At 45.0% G+C, this 24,235-nt stretch overlaps 2 non-coding genes and 1 pseudogene across 2 annotated transcripts; 2 read left to right on the forward strand and 1 right to left on the reverse strand.

Moving 5' to 3' along the window:
* The first annotated feature begins 185 nt into the window (after positions 1-185).
* TRNAV-AAC (transfer RNA valine (anticodon AAC)) lies at positions 186-258 on the forward strand. Its single transcript has one exon. It is a non-coding gene; the product is annotated as a tRNA-Val (tRNA).
* Positions 259-608: 350 nt separating this feature from the next.
* TRNAL-AAG (transfer RNA leucine (anticodon AAG)) lies at positions 609-690 on the reverse strand. The gene has a single exon. It is a non-coding gene; the product is annotated as a tRNA-Leu (tRNA).
* A 1,178-nt stretch (positions 691-1,868) lies between these two features.
* Positions 1,869-23,881, forward strand: LOC128343969 (L-amino-acid oxidase-like; annotated as a pseudogene).
* The last annotated feature ends 354 nt before the right edge of the window (positions 23,882-24,235 follow it).

Below are 24,235 nucleotides of genomic sequence, written 5' to 3' on the forward strand. Positions count from 1 at the left end.
GGATTTATTGTATGTGATAATAGCAGACTGTACGTAATCTATATAATTCACAAATACATATTTAGCTAATTTGAATATCACAACGTATATGAGATAATTGCTTCCTCGTGTCATAATTTTTTTTAATTAAAAAAAAAATTGAAAAAGACTTTTAAGGATATTGAGTACAGAAAAAAGGTGTGTCAGTTTCTGTAGTGTAGTGGTTATCACGTTCGCCTAACACGCGAAAGGTCCCCGGTTCGAAACCGGGCAGAAACAGCTGTGGTTTTTGATTTTTGAATGAAAGGAAGAAAGAGTCTTCCTGTAATTCCCCAAAACAAAATCTTTTCTTTTCTTCTTCTGTTTCTTCCCCTCCCCCATTCATTAAATTCGATATTTGTTGGCCGCCAAAGCAGTGAGTTGGCGGCATAGTTGAGAGAATACAGTCCCTCGCCGGTACTCGGGTTCGTTTCGGTTTAACTCTGTTCTGAGCGATGATACTATCTCAGCAGGAACACCATAATTAGAATTAGTATCATGTTCTGTAACTTAGTGCATGAGTTAAATAATATTTAAGAACATTTTGGGGTTTGGTGGAATGAATCATGCCAAATGCAAAAATACGTTCTTGGCAGCGGTGGGATTCGAACCCACGCCTCCGAAGAGACTGGAGCCTTAATCCAGCGCCTTAGACCGCTCGGCCACGCTACCGTATAAAAGCTTACTTTTTCTGTCGCTGTACATATTCTGGTCCACTCTCCATTTTAGTATTAATTCTGTTAGTCTTCGAGGTCGCAGCTAATCGTTGTAAAACTGCAATTGCTGTCGTTATAGCTCTTCCTTTAACTGCGGTAAAGCACAGAGTACTGTGTGGCACATGATAAGTTAAATTATAATTCAGCTCAACAAAAAAGTGAACGCCAGGAAGTTATTTTTATTTAATAAACAATACAACTAACTGCATAAGAGGATATCAGTCTGAGAGTTGATGTCTGAGGGGCCTCAACCTAGTTTACATAGAAAGAGGGCCAAAGGAAAACATTGGAGCTGCAGTGGATCTCAACTAGCACTGATATAGTCCTATTCAGACATTATGCTGTATGTGTATTCAGGTGTCTGCACACATGTACATGTGACTGCCCATACATGTGTTTAAAAAAAATTAAAAAATTTAAAATGAACCTGAGTACAGCAGACTCTCAAATGCAGGGTACATATAGGAAGCTGTATGTGTGCTCCACATAACCTCTGAATAGCATACAGTGCATGTGTGTACCTAATGAAGGAAGAATTAAGCATAGTTAATTTGGTTAGGTCACACAGAGAGTGTATGTCAATATTATTTGTTTTGCAAATAATATTGACATATTAATATGTCAATAATATTGACAATATTATTTACATAACAGCCATGACACCAAGAGTTTCCTTGGTGCTGCTAACACATCCTGGTTCCTCGGGCTGTATTTGAAAGGGATCAACATGGCAGGAACAATAGTGCGTGAAACCGTGGGTATTGCAGCTTGCCGAGGCGTGTAGAAAGACTTGGGTGGCATGTACGTCAAGATGGCAGCCCCACAGAAGACCCCCGCCACAGACACAGATGGGACAAGCAGGTTCCTAATGCCTTTTGCCTTCCTTCGGCTGAGTGCAACCTCAAGATTTGCCAAAGGGTGGCTATGTAGGAGGAAGTGGTGGCCCAAAGCATGGCTGCACAATGCTGAGAAAGAAAGCTGTGCTTTCGAAGATAGATATATCGGAGCGGGATAATTTCAGCAGAGCTGGGTACTTGCATATGTACTGGTTAATAGTATTGGACCCAGAGTAAGGGAGAGGCAGGACATACACCACCACTATCATGGCCTGCTCCAAACCAGAACCCTGAAGACATGAGCAAGCAGATTTTCCTCCTCATGAGGACCACGTTTTGCAAGGACCTGCAAATGGCTGTGTACCTGTCGTATGACATGGCAGCTCACAGGAGGCATTCCCGCTACACCCTCTACACCCAGAGTGAAGATAATCTGTGCTGCACACCCATAGAGGGAAACCACATACTCATGGGTCACAGAAGCCACGGACATTTTGGGCACAATAAAAAGGACTTGACACATATCCATGAGGGGCAATTGACTGAGGGGGGACATACAATGGAGTGTGAAGGCCAGAGTTCTCTTGGATGAGTAATAGGAGACTGCTTCCAGGCAGTGCAGTGAGGAACATAACAACAATCACAGCAAAAGCAGGCATCTTTTGCATTATTCTCTCTAACAGATTCCCAGATGTTGTTGACTACAACTCCCAGCATCCCCAGCTTCAGTGGCCTTTGGCTGGGGATTCTGGGAGTTGTAGTCAACAACATCTGGGCATCTCTGTTAGAGGGAACACTGGTCCTTTGATTCTGAAGCCCCAGGAGGATAAACTCGCTGTTCATGATATTATATTTCCCATTCCTATCACCCCTTAGGTTGTTTGGCTGGATTTGGGGTGGGGCAGTGGCGGCCCGTGAACGCAGCGCTGTGGGGGCGGGGCGGTGGGAAGCACCTTTAAGAGTAAATGAATTCGGTGCTTACCTCTGCTCCTGCCGCACCTGAACGCTGTTAGGTGAAGCAGCATGCCACCCAGCAGCCCCTGCAGTGGGGAATCACCTCTGCCACTCACCTGGCCGCTGGCAGAGGCTTGGCTCTGTGGAAGCCAGGTGAGTGGCAGAGGTGATTCCCCACTGCAGGGGCTGCTGGGTGGCACGCTGCTTCGCCTAACAGCATTCAGGTGCAATGGCAGCAGAGGTAAGCACTGGATTTATTTACTCTTAAAGGTGCCTCCCGCCGCACCACCCCCCAGTGGCATGTTCATGGGCCGCCACTGAGTGGGGGGGGACCAAGATGATGATGATGATGATTACATTTCTATCCTGCTCTTCCTCCAAGGAACCCAGAGCGGTGTACTACATACTTGAGTTTCTCTTTCACAACAACCCTGTGAAGTAGGTTAGGCTTATAGGAAAGATAAGTTACAAGATGCTGACAACATCAGTACTTTACAGAACATTTTACTGCATACGCATCTTTCTCTCATATACACCTTGAGTATTTCTATAATAGTCTATTCTAGACTGCTGCTAAAGAATTGGCTGGTTAGCAATATGAACCCTGTCATGCCATTTCACTGCCTCTGGGCTCTAGCCTTGCCACTTTTAACAGCAGGTGAGTTTTTTCCAGACCCAGAGGAAAAGCAATAGGAAAAGGTTCACCTACTGAATTGTGTCCCCTAATTGCCCCTACTCAGTTCCTCAGAGTCCTGCTTCTGAGCTTAGCCACCTTGCTTGGGGTTTCATAGGAAGAACATTAGGAAGCTGTCTCATAGTGAGTCTGGGCTATTGGCCCATCGAGCTCAGTCTTGTCTCCACTGACTGCTGGCAGCAGATCTCCAGGATTTCAGGCAGCAGTCTTTCCCATTTCTCCTACATGCAGTGGCGAAGCAAGGACGAAAGTAGCCTGCCTGCAAACTCTAAAGCACCCTGATGCCACTTTGATCTCTCCACTGCCCCTCCCCTGCAGGGGCGGAGCCACCATTGGGCCAATGGAACCCAGGCCGGTGGCCAATCAGGGGCTGCAAGAGCAGCCCTGACATGCCCCCCCCACGTCTGATGTCAGATGCGGGGGGGGTAGTTTAGCTCCCGAGCGGAGGCCGCGCGGCCCCTTCGGGAAATAAACTAAGGCTGGTGTTGCGTTTGCAGAACCAGCCAGGAGCGGCTCCTCCCTGCAAAGGCAGGGAAGAGCCGCTCCTGGTTGAGAGCTGCGAACGCAGTGCCAGCCTAAGTAGCTCCTGAAGGAGTCTTAATGTCTTAATTAAGATGTCTTAATTAAGATGTCTTAATAATATGGCTATTAATGGTGAGTTTGCCTTTGAATCAGTGTGAAATCCTTAGTATTAAGGCCCACTGGGAGTTTCTTGCTGCTCTCTTTCTCTCATTTTAACTGTCTTTCTGAAAGACTAGAATATATTCCAAGCAGTGACACAGTTTACTCTGCATATCCTTTAATTATTTTCAGAGTATCTGGGGAAAGCCAAATTCTCCATTTATTTTTAAAACTTATGTAATAGTGATGCTACAATGCATAGTAGAGAATTAGATAGGCACTTCTGTTTAGTTTTCCAAGTACACCTCCACATAGTCTTTGGGTATTTCATGAGCCCTAGCATACAGAAATTTGTAGATTTCCAGCATTTTTTGGTCTAGCTATGTCCACTCTAAATGTTTTTTGAAATTTTAAAAGATTAACGAGCTTGACTTGTATTTTTCAGCTGATATTATAGAAAAGTTATCTGAAAGATGGGTGTCAGATGTTTGGACAGGGGGCGCAATTTCAGTGCTTGCCCTAGGCGCTATTTTCCATAGATACACCTCTGATATGCTGCCCTGAGGCTTTGGAACATACTTCCTGCTGAAATAAGAGCCTCCTCATCTCTTACAGCTTTTAAAAAGGCAGTCAAGATGCATTTGTTCACCTAAGCTTTTAATTAGATATTGTTTTAATTGTGTTTTAATAGTTTTAACATTCTAAATTTTAATTGTTGAAATGTGTTAATCTTTTTATTGGTTGTTTTTATTGTCTTGTAAACCGCCCAGAGAACTTGCATTTTGGGCGGTATAAAGATGTGTAAAATAGAAAGAAAGAAAGAAAGAAAGAAAGAAAGAGAGAGAGAGAGAGAGAGAGAGAAATGGCTTGGAGTTCCGCATGAATTCTTTGCTCTGTTTGCTTAAACAAGCTTGTAACTTTTGTAAATGGCTTGAAAGTTTGACCTGCAAATATAATTCTGAAGATCTTTTAACTATTTTATCTCATAAATATTGTAATATCTTTAATAGTTCCTTTAATCTTATGTGTCTATTATAGGACATGGCAATCAGGAAAAGACTTGGGGTCACTCCAAGAGTCAGTGTGGGGAAAACCTTGATCAAGCATCTGAAGAGTGAAAAGGTGTTTTACTGGGTTAAAGGAATTCACCAGTGTTTTCAGCATGACAATGATAAGTCGACACATGTCAAGAAAGGAGTTTTCACAGAAGAAGAAAAAATGCATTGTCGAGTGAAGATTTGAATCCGCTTTGAGTACAAAAAGGAGAAGACCGTTTTCCAATGGGCCAATAAAGCAGGTTGTGCAGTCATGTTGGTCTGACAGCTATCCCTTCTGCAGGCATTATCAGAGCAAGTTCTGCTATGACAGCAGGGAACCTCTGACAAATTGGAACAGTTGAAAGTCCCTCCGTTGGCCATACTGGAACTCCATGGGTATTTGACATGTTTCTCAGACCAGACCAACCCTCAACTTTCCTTCTGCCTCTCCTTTACCTGGGACCCAGCTGAGGGCAGAACAGGATGCAAGGCATTCTCTCCACTCCTTAGGGGAAACTCAACCAGCCACCTTGCCATCTAGTGTGATTTCTGTGTTTAAAGGCTGTGTGTGTGTGTGTGTGTGTGTGTCTGTCTGTCTGTCTGTCTGTCTTCCCTTTTAGTCCCGAAGTGCTGCAGGTGGTTCTGGGATTTGTAGTTTTTTCTGAGGCTACAGCCATGGCAGACATCTTGGGTTTCTGACCAGCCATTTGTGGGACCTCTGGGCATCTGTAGAGGCCAGACCCATGCTGCTGCTGCGCAGGTGGGCTGCTGTGGGGAGTGTCGCGGTTTCCAGGAGCCACCACTGCTAATGGCTTGGTAAGCACCTACTTTTCAAGGTGCTCTCTTGCCACCCCCTCGGCCATCCTTACAAGTCCTTTAAAGGCAGGATTCCCCTTTGTTTGTAAAGAGGAATCCTCACTAGATTCCCCTTTACAAGTATAGCCCCTCAAACAGGGTTGAACTGATCCACAATGGACCAGACATGGTCCGGTTTGATTGCGGACCGAACTGCCTCTCCTGGAGGCCAGTTCGGTTCGTGATCAAACTGGCCTGGTTCGTGCACACCCCTACCAGGTATCAAGTGGTGGACTGGTGCAGAACCAGCAGGCAGCTGCACCCGGTATTCTGAGTCCTCCTGATCAGATTTACTAGTGAGGAGGGCTTTCAGCTCCTTGCCTTATATGGCAGACTGGAGTCCTGACCTACAAATGGTTGACATGACATGGAGAATTAATTTTAATGAGCCTACTTTGAGTAATTCTCCTTGTCATGTGAGCCAGAAGGTCTGCTAGTATGCAAGCACAGCAGTATATCAAGCTGGCTGGGGCCTCTATTCACCGAAGGTATTCATACAGGGGCAAACCTGGCCCTCCAGCTGTTGTAAACTACAACTCCTATCATCTCCAGCCACAATTTCTAGAAGACCAGGTTTGCCTGCGCTTGCACTAGTAGATCTGAGACGGGATTTATTCTTGAATAAGTGCCTCACCAGCTGTTTTGTGCAGTGAGCTGCAAAGCTTTAGTCCTACCTCAGCAACATAACAGTGAACCGCCTCATGGGTTGTTACGATAGGAGAGAGAGAGAGAGAAAGAGAGAGAGCGCATTTGGTGAACAAAGCATTTAATACAATTATGGAAACTATTAGGTTCCAAAAAGCTTATTAATTCCATATAATATAAAAGTTCTGAGAACGTTTTCAGATCATCATCGTGGTACCCAGCAAGTTCTGTTATTTTCAATGTGGCTTTTTCTCAGTGGGTTGTGCCTAAAAACTGAAAGCAGCTTTCCAAATAAAGGCCGTTATAAAAGTGTATCTAAATCTGCCTGGGCCCAAAGATGTAGGCCTAGCTTTCCAGCCTGCCTTTGACAGACATCCACCTGATCAGCAGTTAAGGGAGGGCCTTCTCAGTTGGGCACCTCTCAAGGGTGCTCATCTGTGTGAGGACCATACTGGATCTTGTGCAACATTTCTGCCTGAAGAATGGATGAAGGGCCAGTAATGACATCTGAGCCAGCATTTGTTTTGCTGCTGTGGCCACTTGTCATTTCAGCAGCTAAGTCAGGAAGAAACTGTCTTCCCTCTGTGGCTGAGGGCAGAGGCGTAACAAGGCTGGAGTGGGCCCAGAGACAAAATTTTAAAATGGGCCCTTCGCTGATACACACACTTCACAATATATAGTCATGTGACTTGCCTCTGGGGGGCCCCTCGAGGCTAGGAATGTGCACGGACCGGTTCGGAGGCCATTCTACTGGCCTCCGGACTGGTCCGGACATGGGCGGTTCGGGGTTCGGAAGGGTAGGGTGGGGGGTTCCATTAAGGGCGGGGGGGGCTTTACTTACCCTTCCTGCGCTTTCCACCTTTGGCGCCGTAATTATTGTAAAAATCCCGGCGGCAGGATCCCTCGCCGCCCGCTTCAATCGACGACGATGGCTCCTCCATGGTACTTCCCTGCCGCCCCCTTGAAGCCTCCTTGAAGACCCTGCTGCTGCCGCCCCCTTGAAGCCTCCTTGAAGACCCTGCTGCTGCCACCCCCTTGAAGTCCCCTGCCGCCCCGTTAAATCTCACCCCGGACCCACCCACTCGCTCTCTAGAAACGGGCGGGTGGCAGGGGGATGTCCTCCTGCCCCCTTCCCTGCCGTCTGCAAAAGTCTTTAGGAAGCCTTCTGCGCGTGCAGATAACAAATGTCCCTGGGCCCAGTGGGTCAGGGGCCCCCCAAGGTGGAGATTCTGAGGCCAGGGTCTTTCTTTATGCACCACCTATCATATGTATTCTTGAATTGTCTGGTTTTGGGAATATCTTGGAAATGTTATACCAGAAAAGAGTTGTCTGAAAGCAGGATATGTTACTAAGGGACTTGCTCAGAAATTGCTCTAGGATCAGTAAGTGAATTTGCCAGTGGGCTAAAATAGAAGCAGAAAAGATGGGGCGGTCATTATTTTATGGTCACTGTGCTTTTTCTTTTAGCTCAATGACCATAAAATAAATGAAAGTTGGGCTCCATACCATTTTCTATAATGAAATTGATGAGACCCTTTTCAAGAATCAGTTTGCTAAAACAGGCATACAAGACAAGACTTCAGGCATAGCTATGCCGTTTTGTCTACCACTTTGAGCTGGATGCACTAGATTTTAGGGAAGCTCTTCTTTCCAACAACAAGTAGAATCCTTCCAATGATTCTTAATTTTCAGTCTACTGATTTTGCTTCATCCAAGAAATTTGTACCACTTCTAGGAGTTTCCTGAACCATGTTACTGGAAAAGAAGTCAAGTTTTCCAACATCCAAAATAAATCAACGTACTTTTGTTGACAGATCTGCATGGAAATGTGGCAACCAGTTTTCCCTCTAAGGTGTGCACATGTGCGCATGCTCACACTTTTTGGATGTCCACTAAGTTAATTTTAGATCCTGCTCAGGTGTAAACAGGAAGGTCACACCCTGAATGAAGGTGCGCGTGCACTGCCTTGATACTGCCACCCAAAACAAAACTCATTCTGCACATGGATGAAAAAAAATTAGAGAGAACACTGGTGGCAATGACTACCCTTCATGTCTATGCTTTGCTCAAAGTAGGGGGAAATTAGCTTCAAATGGGTGTAGACCAGCCCAAAACTATATTAACCTTAAAATATCCGGGAAAATTGGTTGTGGTATGGACATGTTGGAAAGGACAAAAGAACGTAGACATGTGCCTTGAAAACAAAGAGTTGCTTTATTGAGGGGTACAGAAAATGAAAAGAAGCTGGTTAAACAAGAGATGAGTGCTTAGCAAACTCGCTAATGATGGTCTTCCCATAATGGGGTTTGTCAGATTCACTGGAGATGGCTTAGGTGGCTCCTAAAACACATTCACCATGTCATAGCGCCAGGAAGGGAGATAGAGATCTGAGGATGAAAGAAAAAGGATAGAGCCGTTATTCATATCTACCTGATCTGGGGTCCATCAGGGGTCCATCTCTTCAGTTGGCTCAAGAACATGACAAGCTGTGGGGTGCAGGGGCACAACCTACACACATGCAGAGTGGATTGAGAGGGCTGCAAGAGTGCAAGTGCAAGAGATTGGGGAGGGTTTTATAGGCCGAAACATGTTCCGAGGGCATGACTGAAGTCCATGGGGGATGGTTGAAGAATTTCAGTATCATCTGAAATGCTACAGTATTGTGAAATGCTTGCTCCATATAAGGCATGATTTAAGTATCTGGGTGGTGTCTCCTGACTTTCTTCACAAACAAAAAAATTGCTTCTTAGGTGGTTGCTGAAGGGAGCAACCTGAATAGAAATGGGAGGGAGGCACACCATGTTCTCTGGCATTACTCACTGACCCAATCTTGTTAACAAAGAACATAAGAACAGCCCTGCTGGATCAGGCCCAAGGCCCATCTCGTCCAGCATCCTGTTTCGCACAGTGGCCCACCAGATGCCGCTGGAAGCCACAGACAGGAGTTGAGGGTGTGCCCTCTCTCCTGCCATTACTCCCCTGCAAGATTGGGTCAGTGAGTCAGTCAGTTGGCTCTTGAGCCAGCGTGGTGTAGTGGTTAGAGTGCTGGACTAGGACCGGGGAGATCCGAGTTCAAATCCCCATTCAGCCATGATACTTGCTGGGTGACTCTGGGCCAGTCACTTCTCTCTCAGCCTAACCTACTTCACAGGGTTGTTGTGAGGAGAAACTTAAGCATGTAGTACACTGCTCTGGCCTCCCTGGAGGAAGCGTGGGATATAAAATATAAATAATAACAACAATGGGAAAGGGGGAGTGAAAAGTTTCTCCTTGAAGCTTCTTATCAATGGAGGCCCATAGTAAGGGAAGGAAGCTAGCATTCCTTTGCCTTTTGTCTCCTTTATTCCTTTCATTTGGTTTGCCCTGAATCTCAGGGCAAATGCTCAGATGCAAACAGAGGGGCAAACCTTATCAGAATGACCTGTCATTTCTGGAATGCAGCCAGCCAAAGGAGAGCTGGTTTTATGGTAGCCAGTATGAATTGTCCCCTTTGGGGGTCCCCATTGTCCACATGATTCTAATCTTTGTAGGTGTAGACATGTCATGGCATCTAAATATCCTTTCCCACGCCTTCATTGCAACCCTAACCAGTGCTAGTCTGCAGCGTATTTCTTGACTGCTGGATGCTTTACTGTCGATAGTCAACTCTAAAAGGATTCTAAAAAGGATCCTAAAAGGATAATTCCCTATTCCTTTGGGATAAGGAACTATTAAAATTTTGCTTCTTTTGCTTTATACAGAAACTTGAAAATTTTGCGGTTGAAAAATTGGAATATGAGTGGCCCTCTAGGTGAGGCCTCAGAGATAGGGGAGTGGGTTGCCTTCACCTTGTCCTCCTCCTGGGGAGTGCAACCTCAGAGCCAGCTCCTCTCTGGGAGACTATAGCTCTCTCTCTGCTCAGCCCCCTCATCATCAGCCTGGCCACTTTTAAATGCTGCCTTGCATGCCAAACATCTAGGCCCTGCCCTCCCTTGTCCCTCCCCCAAGTACTTTATTGCCCTTTCACCTGTTGTTCCTTCCCCTCTTTCTCCCCAACTTCCTCCCTGTGGCCCCAACTCCTCTCCCTGCACAGCACTGGCCCCAGCCAGCCACATTGCCGAGGCTGGGCCAACATCATTTGTGAATGCCGGCTGCCCCGGTCAAAGGCATGCAGCAGTCCGGCCACCCAAACTACTCACGCCTCCCCACTTCAGTGCAGCAGTTGTCTTCCCAGGTTGGTGCAGGGTGCTGGCAGGTTGGCCGGACTATCATCACCATCACCCTCATCATAATCATTTCCTGGAGATAATGAAGAAAATAGAGTGGAGGGGATCTGGGGGACCCTCAGGAGCTATGGTACCTGAGTTCTTTGAACCCATCTGCTCAATTATAGCTACACTCCTGGGTGGCCCACCAACTTGAAGTTGAAGTGTAACCTTTCTAACCTGAGAGCACTTGCGAACCTTACTTCTAAGCACTTATTTCTAAGCATTTCTAAGTAAAGTAAAGCACTTTGCTTCTAAGCATGCACTTCTAAGCAATTTCAGTTTTACCACAGACAGCTTGCAACAACCTGTCACTGGGTCAAGTTCAATACCCAAAAGGTTAGTGTCTAGCAACTCCTCTTAATACTAAACTTCTGCCTTCAGTTGCTTTTCCGGTAAGCTGTCCCATGATTCTTCAGACATGCACTGTACCTGCTCTAGTGACTCAGTGAATTTAACGAACTGTGATGAACAATGTGAAGTAGATAAAAAGACTCTTCATCACAGGCCCACTAGATAAATTAATGCAAGTTTTGAGCAGTATTGAAATATTTTAAATAAAATAAATAAATAAATAGCACAAAACTCCTACCTGGCCCTCAAGCGATCAAAAGCCAAAATCCGCACTCTCCCCTCACTCTGTGAGGGGTCTGGTGGGCAAGACCTCCAACCGCTCTAATACCCTACCCACTCAGGCCCCCTAGGCAAACATGAGATCCCCCCCAGGATCATATATTATTTAATGCTGGTTGAAGTAAGGCTGCCACAGCTTACTACTACACTCCAGATTGATGAGTTGGGACATTCCCATGAAAATAAATAAAATAAATGAAGTATAATTATTAAAGTGGATATCTGAATCAATCCAGAAGTATCCTTTAAGCTGTTGTAGAAAATGTTACACAATAATGTTGCACATTTTCTTTCCTGTTACTTGTGGAATGCCAAACTTTGACTGCATTTGACCTAAACCCGTTATCTTGTTTCCCCCCAGGCTTGTATGAGGTCCTTAAAAGCTTATGAAATAATCCAGTTCTAGCATTGGTGTTAGGAACAAGGTGAGGGGTTCTTGGTATCATTTTAAAACATCTTTGGGTCTTCAGGTCTTCTTTTATCGGTAGTTTTTAAAGAAAACATATCTTGTACGAGATCATGGTTTGGGATATGCTATCTTGTTTGAATATATCTTAGTTGTGTGCCATACTACAGGGAACTTTATTGTCCTGTACTTCATGTGACCTCCAGGTAGGTGTGCCAAGATATTGCCTAGTAAAATGTTGGTTCCTGGAAAGGTTTCACTTGAGAAAGTCAATTTTCCCAGATTCTGAATCACCCTTAATTGGCTCACAGACAGCCACAATTTGCCTATAAAATAAGACAATAAGCAATAATAAGAGAGCTCTTTTGTATCCTTACACTGCCCATCAAAACATAGACCAGTTCGGTAAGTGATTTATTTTTCTCATATAAACAATTTCAGAAGGTTGGTGTGTTTGGGGTCACCACATTACGATTGTGATCTTTCTTATGACAACTTGTTATTAACTGACTGCATTTTTAATTATTGTTGTTTATTTGCAAGATTTCCAATATTATTGTTACTAGCTTCCTAACTGTAACAAATTAAGGGGGACAGTGGATTTTAAGGATTAAATCAATGTATTTGTTTTAGTTATGAGCAGTTTTACAGTTAGTAGATTAATCAGGAAAAATTCAAATAGAAGACATACAAAACTGACAGATAAAATGGACCAATGTAGCTGATGATAACAATAAATAACCTCATAGTCACATCCATTTTGTAGCATGTAAAAAGTAACTTTTAAAAGGAGTAAGTAGCTAGCAAGGATAATTCATTTCATAAGAACATCAATATTATCATCATCCCAGGGACACTTCTTCTTCCAACAATCCACACAAATACCTTCCAATCAGGATCAAAAAGCAGAATTGCCCAGATCCTACCATACAGTCATGAGCAATGGCTACTAACTTATTTCTCGTCATTACCATCCAGATATTTGAGTCCAGTTGGGTAAACTTGGAATCTTTTTCTTCAGTTTTTTGCAGTCAACATTCTAGCTGTAGCAAGCAAATTGCAGTAAGCAATTTGTACATTTGATTCTCTTGTGTAGAGAACAATGAAGCTACTTTTCGAGTGTTTCTGAAGTGATGGTTATGAAGTGATTTCTATCATTTAATGGTTTTATTATATTACAAATTTTATTAAGGGTATTATTGTTGGAAAAAATAATATTTAAAGTTTGAGACTGGGATGCACAAACCTGTTAGATTTTATGGGCAGGCTACAGATAGTGTGAATAGCAGAGTATTTCATAAGCTAGCTCATTCCCATTACAGCAGAGGCTAACAGGGTCTCAGAGGCAATGGCTTCTAAATAATAAGCATGGAGATTGATTGAAGGTTAAACTAAACTACTTTGTTTAGAAATAGATGATGACAGGAAAGACCTAGCATGGTGTTGAGAGAGAGACCTATAGAAGCATTCTGGGGAGAAGAAGAGGGAAGTCACTTCCAGGAAGTTCCTCCTGAGTACATTCTATTAGGGATGTCCAAATTGTTTTGGGCACAGAACGATCTGTGCCCGAAACAGCAAATTTCGGGTGATTCGGGGCCGAACCGAATCACCCACGAAAAGATCCGAGAAATTTCGGGCACGAGCTGAATCACCCGAATTTCGGGCCTGAAAATTCGGGTGATTCAGACCTCCATTTTTTTGCCTTCTTCCCCCTCTCCGTTTTGAGCTATGACATCAATTTGAATTTCCTGCCTTTTTGCATCCCATTGACTTCAATGCAAAAAGGTTGGATGTGACATCTGCTTGAATTTCAGGTGCCAGGGGCAAAATAGTGGGGTGGGGTGGTAGTGCCTAATGGGTGGAGGTTACCACCCCAATTGCAGAGTGATTGGGCAGAGGGCCGATTTTTGGTGAATTTCTGAAGTTTATGCGTCTTTAAGGTTTTCCCCGTGAAGGGTGTATCGCTTCACGTCGGGGGGAAAGGGGTGTCCTAGAGTGGGGTGGGGTTGGTGGTAGTGCTGGGCTGGGGCAAGGAACCTGAATTTTTTCAAAGGATTTGGGCAGAGGGCTGATTTTTGGAGAATTGTTGAAGTTTTCACGTCTTTAAGGTTTTTCCTCATAAGAAGTTATAATGGAGCTTTCATCAGCCCCATAAGTGCACTTAGGGGGTGCTGGGGTGGCCCAGAGTGAGTGGTGGTGTAGTGCACATAGGGTGCCAACCACCCCCATGGGTTTCTAACCCATGGGGTACAGGGTTCTGTTGTTTCTGAGGTTTTCTGAGTGTGGATTCTATGATAGCAAATGAGATTTTCAATGAGACACCATGAATCCACTCTAATTTGCTATCATAGAATCCACACTCAGAAAACCTCTGAAACAACAGAACCCTGTACCCCATGGGTTAGAAACCCATCGGGGTGGTTGGCACCCTATGTGCACTACACCACCACTCTCTCTGGGCCACACCAGCACCCCCCAAGTGCACTTATGGGGCTGCTGAAAGCTCCATTATAACTTCTTATGAGGAAAAACCTTAAAGACGCGTGAACTTCAACAATTCGCCAAAAATCAGCCCTCTGCCCAAATCCTTTGAAAAAATTCAGGTAGCTTCCTTGCCTCTACCACCAACCCCACCCGGCACTAGGAAACCCCTTCCCCCCCGATGTGAAGCAATACACTCTTCATGGGGGAAAACCTTAAAGACGCGTAAACTTCAGAAATTCACCAAAAATCAGCCCTTTGCCCAATCCCTCTGCAATTGGGGTGTTAACCTCCACCCATTAGGCACTACCACCCCATCCCACTCTTTTGACCCAGATCCCACGTTATGCCCCCATCTTCCCCAAAGACACTAAAACTTCAAAAATTCACCAAAAATCAGTCCTTTTACCAATCCCCCTGAAATTTGGGTGGTAGCCTCCACCCATTGGGCACTACCACCCCACCCCACTATTTTGCCCCTGGGACTCGCTTTTTTGCCCCAAATCATTTCAGATTTGGACCTGAATAAATTCGGGTCCGAACCGAATCGGGGGGTGATTCGGAAGGGCCATATTCGGCCACAGAACAGAATGGGGGTGTTTCGGCTCAGGTCTGAGCCAAAACACCAAAAATCCGAATTGCACACCCCTACATTCTATCAATAGAGGGGACATAGAGGCAGAGAGAAAGAGGAAAGAGAAGGAGACCCTGACTCCCTCTCCTCCCAAGGCCTCTAGGGGTCATTTGGATTATTGGTGCAAAAGGTCAATGCTATCTGGAGCTGGATCTCCAAGAATTACGTGACATTGCTGGTTTTTTGGTTTTTTTTAAGGAAATGTGGGGTTTAAACATCTAAATGCATACATAATACACACATGCAAACATGTAGTTCTTAAAGTCAATTAAAATGTGCACCCTGGTGGTTGGTCAAACAGTAAGTGTTCATTTTAGTAGAGTAAAAAGCTTTCCAGATAAATGTATACAGCCTGAAAACCAAAGGTTCTTGCTAAGACGTTTGACTCAAATTGACCAGCCACAAGCTTATGTTCATCATCCTTCTTAAATCATGACTTTTCTTCTCTTAGTGCTTTCCCCATTTTTACTGCTGCTTACAACTGCCTTGATCTCCAAAAACTATGCTGTCGAACCGGAGGAATGGATGAAGTCTTTCAGAGATTCCGATTACGAGGAACTGTTGGATGTTGCCCAAAAGGGGCTGGGACGGACTTCAAGGCCACAACTCATAGTGATTGTTGGGGCAGGCATAAGTGGGCTCACGGCTGCCAAATTGCTAAGAGATGCTGGACACCAGGTAATGGACCAAGAGGTCTTTGAAAACCTCTTTATCGAGTTTCTATCTCACCTTTCTTCCATCATGAAACTCAAGGGAGCTTCGTGGAGTTCCTGGGTGCTCTCCAATCCAGACACTGCCCAGATCCGGCCCTGCATAACTTCAGTATGTTTGTTGTGCCTTCAGTGCCTTCAAAAGCAGTGCAAACAATATCTCAATCTAAGTACTACATTAGATTTCCAGTGATTTTGAATTTGAATTAATTTTGCCCCATCATGTAAAGGATAATGTGCCCCAATGTTGCAAAGTAAAGTAATGATTGTTCTTTAGGCATAGAGCCCAATTAAAGCATAGAACCCAATTAAAGCATGTCAGACCCATTAATTCTGGATCCTGCAAAAGGGACATATTCATCAATCCCTCCCCCATCTTTCCTTGTTTTCTCTCGAAAGGACTTATGGAAGCCTTGGACTTTGTTGTGAGAACTTGCACTTTGTTGTGAGAACCTCCTTATCTTTTTGCAGAACAGCTGTAGACCGTGATGCACAAAAATATAAAGCAATTGGAGAAAGCTATAATTCCTTTTCCTGGGACAGTTTGCTTATTTTGTAAACATTTTAGACTAAATCCACTCAGCTCTTTCTCTGCGCAGGATTGTTTTCATTGTTACTTTTCCAGATTCAATGGATGTGTATTAATCTGACTTTCATTCTTAAAAAGCCTTATATGCATTGAACTATGCTATTTTAGTATAGTCAAATTAAAGATTTTCCCAGTGTGTGAATATTTGATGTTCTCATTACTAGGCAGGGGCGTGTCTAGGGTAGGGCAGGCAGGGCATGTGCCCTGGGCGCCACTTGAAGGGGGGGCGCAAATTCTTAAAATTATTTTTTTTAAAAAAAAAATGGCCACCAAAAACAAAATGGCCACTGCACATGCTCAAATGGCTTCTTTGAGGCCCTAGGACATGGAAGGCCTTGCAGAGGCCATTTGAGCATGCACGGTGGCCATTTTGTTTTCAGTGGCCATTAAAAAAAACAATTATTTTAAAAAATGGCCACTGCACATGCTCAAATGGTCTCTGCGAGGCCCTAGAGGCCAACAGTGGAAGGGGTAACCTTTGCAGACCCCCCCCCCACAGCCTATAGGAAGCACCCCAAAGGGGCTACAGGTTAAAAAAAACAATTTAATATAATATAAGTCACTGTACACATATTCAGATTGGCACTATGTACAGAGAATCAGGGCTTGTGGATACTGAGCTGAAGCTTATGAGCTAGGATTGTATTCATTTGCTCTTACTTTGCTTATGATAAGTAAGTTAAATGTGGTGTCTTAAAAATATGGTTATTAATGGTGAGTTTGTCTTTGAATCAATGTGAAATCCTTAGTATTAAGGCCCACTGGGAGTTTCTTGCTCTCTTTCTCTCATTTTAACTGTCTTTCTGAAATACTAGAATAAACTCCAGGCAGTGACACAGTTTACTCTGCATATCCTTTAATTATTTTCAGAGTATCGGGGAAAAGTCACATTCTACATTTATTTTTAAAACTTATGTAATAGTGATGCTAGTAGATGCATAGTAGAGAATTAGACAGGCACTTCTGTTTAGTTTTCCAAGTACACCTCCACATAGTCTTTGGGTATTTCATGAGCCCCTGCATACTGAAATTTGTAGTTTTCCAGCATTTTTTGGCCTGGCTACGTCCACTGCTAAATAGTTTTTGAAATTTTAAAAGATTAATGAGCTTGACTTATATTTTTCAGCTGATATTATAGTAAAGTTATCTGAAAGATGGGTGTCAGATGTTTGGACAGGGGGCGCAATTTCAGTGCTTGCCCTAGGCGCTATTTTCCCTAGATATGAATCTGGTCAGCTCCAGAAGTGGAGAGTTTAAACTTATGCACCAGGAGAGACATGAGGGATGTCTACAAGCTTCATCACATCATACATAATGGAGGAAGGTGCTCCAGGCCCCTGATCATCTTGGTTGCCCTCTCCTGCACCTTTCCCAGTTCTATAATATCCTTCTTTAGATGTGGTGAATCTCCCTCAGTATTTTCCATATCACAAGATTCAGTGACAAGCAAATTTTGTGACATCTTCTGCAACAGAGAAAAGCATCTGCTTAGATGAGTTTGATACATATAAAAGAGATATATAACGTATCAGATGGGGCCAGTATTAGTGATTTTGTATTGGAAAAAACAATACAATTGTTGGAAGTGAAGGACTTTGCGCTGTCTCTTGTCACAGTGACATAGGAGGACAGACTAGTGAGTCAGAGGGCTAGAGGGTCAAGACATTGGTCATCCCTTCTCAACTGCTCTGACACTATCCCTTTGGAATCTAGATTGCTAATCTCAGGGACACTTCCTTCCTTCCAGCCACTTCCTCTTTCCTCTCCCCTTTCTCTTCCTGTTCCTTCTGCCTTGCAACATGCAAGCAAGCTCCTCTCCCTGTACCGTGTGCAGAGATGCAGAATCCATCTGCATCCAGCTAGATAGATAGATTAGAGATCCTAACTCCTCACTTTCCTATCTAGAATGGAGTTCTCTAATAAATGCCATATGTATTGATTTGAAACTATGAACTGGCTCCAAGTTACTTTACTCTCAGCATACATGCATGCCTTACCAAATTCCGCTGTGTTGTGCCTCTGTGCACTCTGCTATAATGAAAAAGGGATTCTCTTACCAGAGAGAATTCCCAACAACAATGAAGTTCAAAGGCAAAAGGAAAGTATCCATATTTCTCTACCCAAATCCATTTTCTCCAACCAGGAATACCTAATTAAAGAAGGAAATCTAAGCAGAGGAGCCGTTGATATGATTGGTGATCTCTTGAATGAAGAAGCTGCATTTTATACTTCCTTTCTTGGCTCTGTCCAGGATTATGTGACCTTTTTAATGATGACTGCCAGGTAAGGTGGGAAGACTTCACTGATATGGAGGGAACATTTGTTTTAATTAGATGCAGGCAGGTGCAGTGGGCTCTGGATCATGTGGCAGCAACCTGGGGTCCAGGGCCCTCAGAAAGTTTATTAGTCCTTAAACTGTCTAGCATTGTGCACACCACCGGAAAGCCAGTGGCCTGAGCCATCTACCAACTAATAGCAGAGGAAATGCCTCAGTCAGAGGCAACAGAGCTCCAACTAGAGATGTATTGTAATTCTCATTGCTAAATGGTGGGAATGAGCAACAGAAGATGGCTCTTTCCACCAGTGTGGAACCCTTGGTCTGAACTAGCCAGCATGGAAGTTCTTGAAACAGACATTTGGTGTCGATTTGGCATGCTAACATATCAACTTTGAGAGGCTGGAGTCCCATGTTGTGGTGGTGGTGCAGATCTGTAAAATAAACCAGAATCCTATAACATTCCAGTCTTGTTCACACAAGCACACACATCACTTGGCTTTTGGTCATTTGCAGCTGACACCAGTATTCCCTCAAACCGCGATTTCCAGATGTTGTTGACTACAGGTCCCATCATCCCTAGCCAAAGGGCTTTGCAGCTGGGGATAATGGGAGTTGTAATCCCAACAACATCTGGGAATCCCAATGGCAAACACCATTGTCAAGCATCATTTCTGAATTAGTAGGGCAGTTCTTACTATGCTGGCTGCAGTCATCAAGTGATGGAACATGCATATGTGAACCATTTCTATGAACTGACATCTAGGGAACATATACAGGGAAAGGACCAGAAGGTGTCTACCATTTCTGAAGGGTCAGGCACAGGGGCATAACTATGATTAGACAAGGGGAGACAGTCGTTTGGGGGCCCACTGCCTCGAAGGGCCCTCCAGAGACATGTCACATGACACCCAATTACCCACCCACCCTGCCCCAAGGCCCCTCAGCCAGCCCTCCTGGCCGGCAATCTAAGCAGACAGCCTGCAAGCTGCTCCGCCTCTCAGCTGATCGGCGGGTCGGCAGGGCTTCCAGAGAGGCCTCTGTGCAGGCCTCCCTAAAGCCTGAACTTGAGTGCCCCGGCAGGCAGGCAGGTAGCAAGGAAGGAAGGAGGCAGGCAGAGTGGCCATCGCTGGCTGCCTTTTACCCACCACAGTTCTCTGCAGACCCTCTGCCCAGCACAGACCAGCCTTTGCCTGCTTAGTAATGGAGGTATGATGTGAATTCCTTTTTGATGTGAACCCCTGCCCCCCATATCTTTGATGTGAACCCCTGCCCCCCATATCTAAGGATCTGCTTGCCATAGAGCTTTGATATGGGGCGGGGGGTGGGGGTGGCTGGGTGGGACTGAGAAGTCTCTGAATATTTGAAACAGATTGGAAAATATGCTGGCTTTTAAAAAAAACTATCTAAAAAGTCCTATATGTGGCTTGTTTCATGGCAGAAAATTACAAAAACCTCTGGAACAAACAGTATTACCGTATTTTACGGACTATAAGACGCTACGGACTATAAGACGCACCTTAATTTTAATCCAGTTTTTCAGAGTTTTAACATATTAAACTGTTAAAACACATAAGACGCACCTGAATTTTGGCGGATATTTTTTGAGGAAAAAAGTGAGTCTTATAGTCCATAAAATACGGTATATTCATTCATTCATTCATTCATTCATTCATTCATAAATGCACTTATGTTCAAGTTGTTTTGCAGTCCAGAAGGTCTGAGTGAGAACTGTGAAGCATGCGTGGTGCTTTTATTTTTTCTTTAGAAATGCCAAGCTGGTTGGACCTGTCCAAAACCCTCACTCACACTATTTACACTGTATGTCATCAGTCAGTATGATTCTGTAATGATATGAAATGTTAAGGAGGCCCTGCACATGCTGATTTGCTCCCCAGCCCCTCACCCCACGATGACCCTGCTTCTGAGCACCTGCAGAGAGCGGTTTTTATCTCAGTACAGTGAGAGACCACAACCAGCCCTACTTCCACATTGGGGAGCAGGGAGAATGACTTTTAGGACAGAGGGTGTAACTTCAGGGGCTCCTTGAGCCTGGCATGTCTCATCAATCTTAAAATTTTACCAAGAAGCAGCAGATTCCTCATTCTCCCCCCGCCTTTTTCTCCTGAGGAATGATACTAATTCTTGCTCTTTTCTCTATTTCTCCTTGCTAGTAAGTCCTTTAGGTTTCAGTGAAATGTACTTCCAGCTAAATGTGGTTAGATTTGCTGCCTGAGGCTGCAATTCTCCACACACTTACCTGGGATTCTTACACACAGCAGGCTGTACTGCAGGTTTACTGGAAGGCTTTACTGCGAAATTGAAGTTACGTATGTATTGGTTTATTTCGGCCCAAGGCCAGCATGCGAAATTGAAGTTGTCCCAAAGAACCAATGCAAAATGTGGATTTTTAAAAAAAAACTCTGAATATAAATCAGGCTACACTCTAACGAGCAGTGGAAAACCTGAATTGTGTGTGAACTGCTCCCCAATAACTCACAGGGACTTCAGGGTAAATCTGGCCAACATGTGAATGCAGCACCTCTATTCCAGAGGAGATGTGTGTTAAAGGGCTTTAAAAGCCCCGTGTGAAAAACCTCCTGGAATCAAACTTTACTGAATTTGTTTGGAATTCTGAGAAAACATACATAGGCTTACAGTGCATGGTTGACAGTCTCCTTTGCTAATCTGCAGCGAGGGTCCCATTTTAATAATTAGTGTTTCTAGTGTGTTCTAGGCATTAAAAGTGGCACAAATATATAGTATCTATATATTTAATTCTCCTGGGTGCGCCTTAGAATGTGCATCCCAGCACCCAGCTAATTGGTTGGGCAGCGGAGGTGCCTGATTGGCTGAGGCGCACCCAGGAGGATTGGTCGGTGGCGGGCCTGGCCACGGAGGCCAGGTGGCGGTGCACCCGGCCGTGGAGGCTAGGCACTCATTGGAGGCTGAGGCAGGAGGTAAACGGGTGGCAGGACTTTCCTGTTCGCCGCCCAGGAGGAGGAACAGTGGCGGTGGGGTGCTTTTTGGCTGCCTGCCACCCGGTAAGGAGGGCCTGTGGCAAGAGAGGGGGCAAGAGAGAGGGGGGCAGGAGGGAGGGGGAGGGAGAATGGGGCAGGAGGGAGGGGGGAACAGCCAGCCCCAAAGAGTGCACAGATGCTCTGTGCAGGTCAGCTAGTTCAATGTATCCTCTATAATAAAAGCCTTGAGCGTGATCCCGTGTCCTTTTCTGGCCCGTGTCTTTCTCGGCCGTTCTGGGCATGCGCGGAGTGCATGCCCAGAACGTCCATGAAAGATACGGCGGCCATGTTGAGCGAAAGCAGGGGGACCGGGAGGACAGAGGCAGCAGCGGGGGAACCGGGAGGGCTGAGGCGGCAGCGGGGGAACCGGGAGGGCTGAGGCGGCAGCGGGGGAACCGGGAGAGCAGCGGGGAACCAAAAAAAAAACACCGGCGGGGAGAGAGAAAAAAGTAAAAAGACGGGCCCGTCTCTGAGCAGAGGTGGAGGTGGAGGAGGTTGGTGGGCAGTGCAGGGGTGTGAAGGGAACGACACAACAAGCCGCTTCTGGGGAGGAAGAAGCAAAGAAGGGAAGGGACCCCGCCAGCAGCTCCACGGCCACACAAAGGGAACCCACCGCGGCCTCCTGCCTTGCTTTGCTTTCCCGCGAGTGCCGCTTGCCCTGCTCAGCCAAGCCCAGCCAAGCCCGGCCCCTCGCCTTACCCAGCCAGCCCCACTGCTGCTTCTGTTCCTCCGCCTCCTGCAGCCACGGCCGCACTCCGTCCCCGTCACCGCCACTGCCCCCCGCGCTGTCAGCGTTGACGCCACTGTTGCCGCTCGCACACACGAGAAACGGGTGTGACTGTGACGCTAATGCTGCTGCGATCCTATAAATCCTTGGGGCAGAGAGAGCCATGGCTTGCTGCGCGGAAGGGCAGAAGGTATGAGGCCCCCTCCCAAAACACTCCCAGAAACAACCCAGTGCCAACAGCTGCCTCTTTTCAGTTAATACACAATACAAAATACACAAGAGCAGCACCCCCCCCCCACTAGAGCCCGTTATTTAAATGGGCTTAAAAATACTAGTATCACTATATATTCTGAAGTGTGCATGTGTGTATTCAGTGAGATGTATTTCCAGGCAGCATACTTATTTTGAAATATCAGACTTAAATCCTTGCGGCCTGGGGTGTACAGAGGCCATGGACTTTGGTCGTGGTGTGGGGGATATTTTAAAATCTCATCTCTGGGCCCAATCCAACCTTGCTACACCCCTGGTCAGGCATGAGTCTGAGACAGATGTTTTGCTTCTGGGTGGAGCTTCTCTCCAGGCTACTTATGCATGATTGTTGTTTTTTGTAAACCACCCACACCCTCTCCCCATGCCACAGTTTTGATCCAGATTGTCATCACCCCCAGCAGCTGCTACTTAAAATAAACAGTAAAGAAATGAAAATATGATAATGCCTATCTATTCACATCTAGTTTGACCCTAAGGAGTTTGACCCTAAATGATTGATATAAAATGTGCGGTCTGATTTGGAGGGAGGGAGTGGGGGACAAATTTGTATAATTAGTATTTCACTAATGATAGTGAAACAAAATTGAAATGTAATGTGGCATGTGTGCTGTTCTGAATAATAACAGTGTTATTTTCATCCTGATATAGATTAATAAGCAGGAATTCTTCCTTATGTTTTTGCAAAAATTCAGGAGAAATCAATGTTGCAATAGCACATTTTGCTCTTAATGCTGACAGGAGTGTGATGTTCAATGTGCTGATCCTTTCTCTGCTCCTTCCTTCTTGACTTCTTCAGCTTTGAGGAAATCACAGGTGGATTTGACCGGCTCCCCAACAGCTTCTACCGCGAAATGCCTGGGACATCTGTCTGAACTGCACTGTAGAGAAGATTGTTCAGTCAGGAAAGAAAATGAGGGTGTTTTTCCGCAAGCCTGGCAAAAGGGTCTTGTCATGTCAGACCGCTGACTATGTCCTTGTCACGGCCACCACAAAAGCCACACGACTCATCCGATTCCAGCCACCCCTTTCCTCTGTGAAAGCTCATGCTCTGAGTGCTTATCACTATGCAAGCTCGACTAAAATTGCTTTGGCTTGCACAGATTGCCCATCTCGAGTTATCTACTACCCAAACCATGACTTTGCCAGTGGGCTTGGGGTACTCCTAGCTTCTTATACCTGGAAAGAGGAGGCAGACTTCTTTGTTCCTCTCAGTGAGGAAAAATGTGTTGATGTGGTGATGGATGACCTATCAGAAATCCACAATGTGTCCAAAGAGCATCTCAAATCTGTTTGCCCTAAGTATGTGGTACAGAAATGGGCCTGAGACAAGTTTTCTATGGGGGCCTTTGCTTCACCCACTCCATACCAGTTCCGCTACTTTTTCAAGGCTTTGTCTGAGAATGAAGGGAGGATCTACTTTGCAGGGGAACATACAGCCCATCCTCATGCGTGAATTGACTCTGCAATGAAATCTGCTATAAGGGCAGCAAGTCGTATTCACAACAGGAATACTTAAGAGTGTACTTAGAGTGGCTGTGTCTTTTGTGAGGGTGGCTGCCCTCTCACTCTAATATTAAATTATTATTTATTTATTATTTATTTGTTCGATTTCTAGACCGCCTTTAAAGAATAGCTCAAGGCGGTTCACAAATATCACAAAACAGTTAAAATCAATCAGCAATTGGGAATAAAGATTTTAAAATACAATAAAGCAGCTAAAAAACCCCACAACAATTCAAAACCTTATAAAAACCCGATACATAAAAAACCCTTTAAAACAATTTAAAAACCCTGGAAGGCCAGGCCAATGTGAGGTCTTTAGGGCTCTCATAAATGCCAATAAAGAATTCAAATTACGGATTTCTGTACG

The sequence above is a fragment of the Hemicordylus capensis genome, chromosome 2 (genome assembly GCF_027244095.1).
Source record: "Hemicordylus capensis ecotype Gifberg chromosome 2, rHemCap1.1.pri, whole genome shotgun sequence".
NCBI lineage: Eukaryota > Metazoa > Chordata > Lepidosauria > Squamata > Cordylidae > Hemicordylus > Hemicordylus capensis.